The sequence below is a fragment of the Arvicola amphibius genome, chromosome 11, assembly GCF_903992535.2.
Source record: "Arvicola amphibius chromosome 11, mArvAmp1.2, whole genome shotgun sequence".
In the NCBI taxonomy this organism is placed as follows: domain Eukaryota; kingdom Metazoa; phylum Chordata; class Mammalia; order Rodentia; family Cricetidae; genus Arvicola; species Arvicola amphibius.
In genome coordinates, this window is record NC_052057.2 from 110338357 (window position 1) to 110346342 (window position 7986).

The 7986-nt window shown below is 36.7% G+C and overlaps 1 non-coding gene across 1 annotated transcript; it reads left to right on the forward strand.

The window, feature by feature from the left end:
• The first annotated feature begins 7179 nt into the window (after positions 1 to 7179).
• On the forward strand, positions 7180 to 7286 carry LOC119826970. Its single transcript, XR_005287525.1, has one exon. It is a non-coding gene; the product is annotated as a U6 spliceosomal RNA (small nuclear RNA).
• Positions 7287 to 7986: the final 700 nt, after the last annotated feature.

Sequence of the window (7986 nt, forward strand, 5' to 3'; positions counted from 1 at the left end):
AAAGTGTCTATAGAAGTCTGCACTCCCACCAGCAATGGAGGAGTCTTTCCTTCACTCCACATCGTCACCAGCATGAGCTGAGCTGTCACTTGTGTTTTTCATCTTTGCCTTTGTGATTGGTGTAAGTTGGAATCTCAGAGTCATTTTGATTTGCATTTCCCTAATGGCTATGGATGTAGAACATTTCTTTAAGGTATTTTAGCCATTTGAGATTCTTCTGTTGAGAAATCTCTGTTTAGAACCATACCTTTTTTTTGATTATTAGGGGTTTTACTTTTTGGTTTCTTGAATTCTTTGCATATTTTGGAGACTCTAGACAACAAAGAGGATCCTAAGAGTGACATACATGGATCAAATCTACGTGGGAAGTAGAAAAAGACAAGATCTCCTGAGTAAATTAAGAGCATTGGGATCATGGTAGAGGGTAGAAGGGGAGGATGTAGGAAGGGTAAGGAGTGGGGAAAATATAGCTCAATAAAAACAGTTTTGAAAAAGAGAAACAAAGCTATTGATTTGAGTGTTATAAAGGAGTTTTAAATACCTATCCATGGGTGTAAGAAATACCACAATGTGACCAAATGATGTGGGATTTCCCTCTCTATGCTGTGATTATCATTGGCTAATAAAGGACTGCTTTGGACCTATAGCAGGGCAGAACTTAGGCAGGGAAAACTAAACTGAATGTTGGGAGAAACAAGGGCAGAGTCAGGGAGAAGCCATATGGTCCTGCTGGACACAGATGCCAGAACTTTACCCGGTAAGCCACAGCCTTGTGGCAATACACAGATTACTAGAAATGGGTTAAAGTAATATGTAAGAGTTAGCCAATAAGAAGCTACAGCTAATGAGCCAAGCAGTGATTTAATTAATATACTTTATGTTTGATTATTTTGGGGCTAAGTGGCTGGGAACTAACTAGCAGCCTCCAGCCAAAAGCATTTTAAGACATAAATTCATATCTTCCTTGATCATCATGGTCTTGATCATAGACAGTTAGCATAGTTCTACCATCAAACTTGGGTTTCCCAATTTCACTAATTTGCACACTAACCCAAAATAGCAAAAAGAGAAAGTGTGGTCCTTCAAAGATGTTTATTCTTTCTTTGATGTAGCTTTGTTAGTTTACCAAATGCTACGGATATCTTTTATCAAGTTCCAAAAGAAGTGTCAAAAGAATTAGCAGAAAAGTTTATACTAAAAAATTCCGTTATATAATCATTCAATATGATTTTTATAGCATTATTTCAGCACAAATATTATTTCAACACATGTGCATGCACATGCATGCACACCATGCTTATTCTGACTACTCTAAAACAATTTTCACAATAAACAAGAAAACAAAGTTTTTAAAGTTTTAGTTAACATATTAGTAAAGATTAAAATGAGAAAATGCTCACAAGTCTGTTGCCCAAAACCACCAAAATATGTTCCTACTTCTGATTTAGGTTTTTTTCTTCTTAATGTATACTCAAGTGTCTGCATAGCAAAGATACAAAGGGAACCATATTTCCCAATTTAACATGTACTATATAGGAAGATAAAGATTAACTGTAGTGTATATGAACTACTATAGAAACACATTCACTTATAGTTAGAATGGATGCAAGCACAGCACCCATCGTTACGTATTCATTTTAGAAGGAAGAGACATTGGATCAGACAGATAGTCACTGGGGTGGGAATGTGGTTTCTGTTTCCCTGTTTTTCTAACCAAGATTCAGAGGTCATAAGTATGGGAGAATTTTCATATGCACACCCACCTCAGTGATGCCCAATAGGTTGACAGGCCAAGACATTGCCATAAAGAGAAAGAATGCTTCACCTCTCTTCAGATTCTTCCATTTGCCTTCTGACAGTGCTAGAAAAAAAGCCCACAGTGATGGGCAGCAGGAAGGTGGGAATAGGGGCAACATGAAGTCCCAAGACCCAAGATGGTGGTAGAGTGCCTGAAAGAACCCAGGTAAGGTGCATCCGTTACACAAACATGGGGCTCAGAGATGATCTTCCTTCACATCCATGCCCTCTCTTTTAATTATTTTTTTCCACCCTTCTCTCAGATCCTTACCTTTATACCCACCTAACTGCATGTTCTTATGTTCTTTTTCTCACCCAAAAAAGGAGGAAAGAAAACAAAAGTAAGGAAGAAGATTAATAAGACAAAAACATACCAAAACAAAACAATAATTTCACATGCAGAAAAAGTATGGAATTTATTTTGTGTTGGCCAAAATACCCCTGGACAAGAGCCTGTTGTAAAATGTGGTTGGTATATTTAGTGACACTCCACTAGAGGAAAGTGACTTATCATTTCCCAGAAAGTCGCAATTGCAAAAAGTTCTTGGTTATGGGTGGAAATTTACCTATATTTCCATTTCTTACCATTGTAATTTTGTGTTGCTTAAATTTATACTGATTTTATATATGTTGTCACTGTCTTTGTGGGTTTATATGTATATTAATCCCATTCTTCTCTCTCTCTCTCTCTCTCTCTCTCTCTCTCTCTCTCTCTCTCTCTCTCTCTCTCTCTCTCTCATGATTTACACAAAAAATCAGGTGTCTTTTCAAATATACGGTTTGTTGTTCACACATCACGCCTCAGAGAAAGCAAAACAAATCGCCTTAAAGAATTGGCAGCAAAAGGTTCTGAAAAACTCATAATCTGCATCTATATGAGGTCACAGATAGCTGTAGACAGAGTCTACTCACAGACAGCAGGTGGAGGTGGCAAAGGAGTGAAAATCTAATTGCCCAGTTGCACAGCCGGCTACCGTATCCATGTCTGCTACAAGGTAAAAGACAGTGAGTAGATGCTGACTCCTCAATGGAGGCCCCGTGAGAGTGATGGAGGCTACCTGGTCATGGACAGGGCACTGGACACTCAACAGTCCCAGGTCCAGAATCAGGCTGAGTGCAGGAGATCTCTGGTGATGTGTTCACCATGATGTGTTTTGGTAAGCTTTCATGGCTTGTTTGCAAATAGAATATTGTAGAAGACAGCACCCGAGCTGCATGAAGCCTGGGCTTTTCTAATTTCCCAGAGCCCTTCATATGTTTATCTCATCCTTGCAGAGTTTTTGGTCCCTGGCTCTAATTGGTATGAGCGGCTGACTTCTAAGCCTTTTCAGGATACATATAGACGATTTCTTCTGATGTCAACACATTCTGATGTCAGGACTTTGAGCAGAAGTGTTTTCATCTTTATTCTCTTTATTTTGTGTCCTAAGTATTCACTATATTATAAAAGGTACTGTTTTCTTATAGTCATCCACCACCTCTCCTGTTTTTGATGGAACCCTGACCCTTGATGAGAGGATTTTGATGATGACATGGTGGGGATATTTGATCACACTGGGAACTCCAAGTTTGCATTTGCATTAGTTAAATAAAATTAACTTTGTGACAGGAGGCAGAGTTAGCAGCTAGTTGACAGAAAATAATCATAGAACCGCAGAGGGCATCCAGGAGAGATAGACACATGTAGTGGAGGGTGGGGTTTGGAGTGGCACAGGTTTTTCTGGTTTGGCAAAGCAGAAACACAGATGCCAGTAAGGAGACGGGGTTAGCTACTTGCTACTCAGTCTCTCTGAGCTCAGAGGTTTCCACTCCAGCCTTTGAATCTCAAGTGTTATTCATAAATAGAATGCCACCGTTAGTGGCAGCAACAGGATTGGTGGCTGCAGAAACAGAATTTCTATCAGGTTGCCTCCTGAACAGCCAGGCTGCTGCTAAAGAAGCAGACCAAGAACTGTGAAGTTGCAATTGCTGGCTCAGATAGCAGCATATTTAGGCACTGACACTGTACCTAAGTTGTAAGTTAAAACAACAAGCACATCCCTTTTAGGCCCGAGTTCTCCGATGTCTTTCTCTTTTCTTTGTACATTTTCCAGTTCTGGGTCTCTGTATTAGTTCCCTTTTACTCGAAAAAGTACCTTCTCTGATGAGGTTTAATCCTTTCTCAGTTTTATAGGTATAAATGCTTGTTAGTGTCTTTAGACAATATTTTATTGCTGTTTCTTTTGTGGGATAATAGTAGAAGGGTTTACTCTAGGTTAAAGACCTATCATCTCAGGGTCCTAGCCACCTTAACTGTGTGATGTATGGATAGGATATGCCTTAAATACAATTAAAACGTGGTTGGTTGTCCGAGGCTTTTTTCTCTCAGCCTTTCTCTGAGATGGACTCGGTCTTCTTCACAAAGACCTTTCTCATTACTTTTCAGTTACTATGACCAGAAGCGCTGGGCAAAATGCACAACTCTATTCATCTTGCCTTGGTACTGAACCATCAGATACTTTTCCAATCAGTCTTTTGTCTGGCAGTCATAGGGAATTTCTATGCATGTAGGAGAAGTGTCCTAAGAAATACTTTTTCTTGAAAGATGAAAACGGATTGTTGTGAAGGCTAAACAAACAGCATATGTAGCATGCCTTTCATGTACTTTTCGATAAGTCAATTTGTGATCATAGTGCACCTCCTTCCATGTTCTGATGTGATTAGAGGATGAAGAATTTACTAAACTATCAAGTAAGTTTATATATTAAAACCCATACTTTCGTATTGCTCATTTTAGCATTAAAAATGAGTAAAATAAATGAAAAATTCTCTAAAATATTCAGACAATATGAGAATACTCATGAGCCAAAAGCTCACACCGTGGCTTGCTAAACATAAACACTGTAGGTAAATGTTCACAGGTAAAACAGACACGAGGCTCATGAGCACAGGATTTTATGACTGCATGGTGGTGATAGAATAAACCAAATGTTTTTTAAAACAGCTCTATAACCTTTAGAATTTACATCTTCTAACAATTTTTTCCATGAAGTTGCCGTTCAGCTTTGTGTATAACCATTGCTTTTTAAGACCACCAGTATTCAAGACCAATAATTTCATTTTGACACAAAAACTTATAATGGTAGAAGAAGGGTGTTAAAATAACATAGCTCAGAGAATTGTAATACATTAATAAACATTATTTTTAATAATAAGTGTAATACATTAATAAAAGGAAGTGTAATACATTAATAAAAACTATTATTCTTTAGAACAGTTCTGGTTTCAATTTACGAGTCCTTTTCTTCATGTCCTTTTCGTCTGTTTCTTGATTCAGCTAATGACTTATTTTCAACCTATTTCTGAGTTAATAACTTATATTGTTTTCGTTCAATACTGCATCTATTAATTTATATATAACAAAGGCAATTTTACCTGGAGGAATTTCATTATGCTTATAAAGTTTTTATCACCAAGCAAATGAGAAACGATAAACTCTATCCAAGGCCTGAAACAAAATCAGATACCTACACTTAAAAATGAAAACCCAAGGTATAAACCTGCTGCAGTATAAAATTACTACCTGCTAGCAAAATTTACATCAACCAGAAATGGATAAGAGAAATGTTATCCTTATCCAGGAGTCAACATACCAACTCATGTCCTAATATTGCTTTTTAAAGTGGAGATGCTACCTTATTCTAAGAAACTATGGATGAAGTGCCCTTAAGCATGATGTGAAATATTTAATTGCTTTCCAAAATTTCTACTTGTGTCCTGAGAAGATGAAGTGAACGCTGGTATTGCTGTGGATGAAAGCCAATATAACATCTCTCCAGTATCATTTTTGTCAATATGTGCAGTCTTATCAAACACTATAAATCTGAATGCTATGTCAGCTAGCCATATTACTTTTAGAAAATCAATTACTCAGACATTTGGAAAAATAATAAACCTAGAATTAATACAACTGATAATTGGGAAAAGAGTTAGATCAGGAAGAAAAAAGAATACGCACACAAACAAATATCCAACTCTTTTCCAAGCAGTGCCATTAGGACTCCTGTGACTTATACTATCCCTATAGCTATCACTAATGGAAGTACAAGATAGCATCAAATTTTATTTCTGGTCAAGAAAAAGACTGTCTTTTCGAAGGAGTGGGATATTTCTACAAAACGCATAAACTGATGGGTTAAAGCTTGCTTCATGGGCAAGGTGACCAGTTAAATTCAAAGACTTCAGGCAAAAGGAAAATACCACATTCTTATCCCACATCAAGATTATTTAAATGACTGTGTCATAAACAAGTAGTGTTATCTGTAATCTTTACAACAATCAAATAGAAAATTCTCAAGAAAATAATTAAAATGCCTTTATTGAAAACTACTACTCAAAAAATACCAAATATATGCAATCATTTCCAAATATAGTGGAAGTGATTTATGAAGCTGGTCCAATAACAAATTGCATGAAGATAATAGAAAAAACTATGCTTATTAATAAATCAGAAGTCATTTACAACTAACTGGTAAATAGAATTCATCAGAACACATTTTCCATCAAAATTCCAACATAATACTTTCCAGAATCTAAAAAAAAAATGATATTCAACTTATATGGATAAGCAAACAACCCAGAAGCTAAAAAAATCCTCTACAATAAGGAACTTCTAGAGGTATCACCATCCCAGATTTCAAACTCTACTAAAGCACTGTACTATTAACAAATAAAAAAAAATAAGCAAGAGCAACGTAAAACCATCAAACAGTATTGGCATAAAAAGACATGTGGATCAACAGAATTGAATACGAGACGCTCCCCTATGTAAATCTACACCTGACATTTGACAAAGAATCCAATATTGGACAATGAAAAAAAAAGAGCATCTTCAACAAATGTGTTGACATAACTGGATGTCTCTATGTAGGAGAACGTTGGAGGAGGGCTGCTTGGTCATTTTCAGCTGCCCAGCCTCAAAATAACCACACAGACACTGTATTAATTAAATCACTTCTTTAAATAAATTAAATAACTAACTTCTTATTGGCTAATTCTTACATATTAATTTAACTCATTTCTATTAATCTGTGTATCACCACATGGCTCTGGCTTACCTGCTAAAGTTCCAGTGTCTGTCTCTGGTGGGGCTACATGGCATTTCTCTCATTTTTGCTCCACCACAGTCTTGGTGACAAGCAAAAGAACGTTGCATCATGGATTCTTGTGCTAGTGATCCTTCGACCTTCTCATCAAGATAGTTTTCATAGACTAAAGAAACATACTAGTTTTATAAAACCATGTAAGTAACTTAAACCACTGAGAAGTGGAGCTATAGTTCAAGATCATAACTGGTGTTATAATAAGATATCTACTTTTTAATAGTAAAAAATGAACAGATTGGTGCTCGCTTCGGCAGCACATATACTAAAATTGGAATGATACAGAGAAGATTAGCATGGCCCCTGCACAAGGATGACATGCAAATTCATGAAGCGTTCCATATTTTAAAAAAATGAACAGGATGTAGATCCAGATTGATGTAGGTAGGTCTTCTATCTATGTATTACTTTCATTGATCAAATAAAGAAACTGCCTTGGCCTTTGATAGGACAACAGCTTAGATAGGCGGAGTAGACAGAACAGAATGCTGGGAGAAAGAAGCAGAGTCAGGCAGATGCCATGGAGCCAGCCTTTCCTGGTAAACCACCACTTCGTGGTGCTACACAGATTATTAGAGATGGGTTAATCAAGATGTGAGAGTTAGCCAATAAGAGGCTGGAACTAATGGGCCAGGCAGTGTTTAAATGAATACAGTTTCCATGTAATTATTTCGGGTAAAGCTAGCCATGCAGAAGCCAGGCGGGACGAAAAGCAGGCCTGCTCGCCTCATCACTACACCAGATTTGGGGGGAGGGATTTTCTTTATGTTTCTGAGTATGAAAGGATGTACTAAATCTTATTTTGAAATGAAATTATGTAATTTTAAGAAAGCATCTTTTACATTTATGAAGATTTTTCTGAGATGAGTAGTAGCAAATATAATTTAAATCAAAGAAACATGTCTCTTCTACAGAAGTTACATAAACTATGTAAGACAGAAAGCAGAGCTCACTTGGGAAAATACTTCACCACCACTTATAATTAAAAATATAAATTCAACTCAATTCTAAAAAGTTAATTTTTTTCTCACGCCCATACTACCAATAA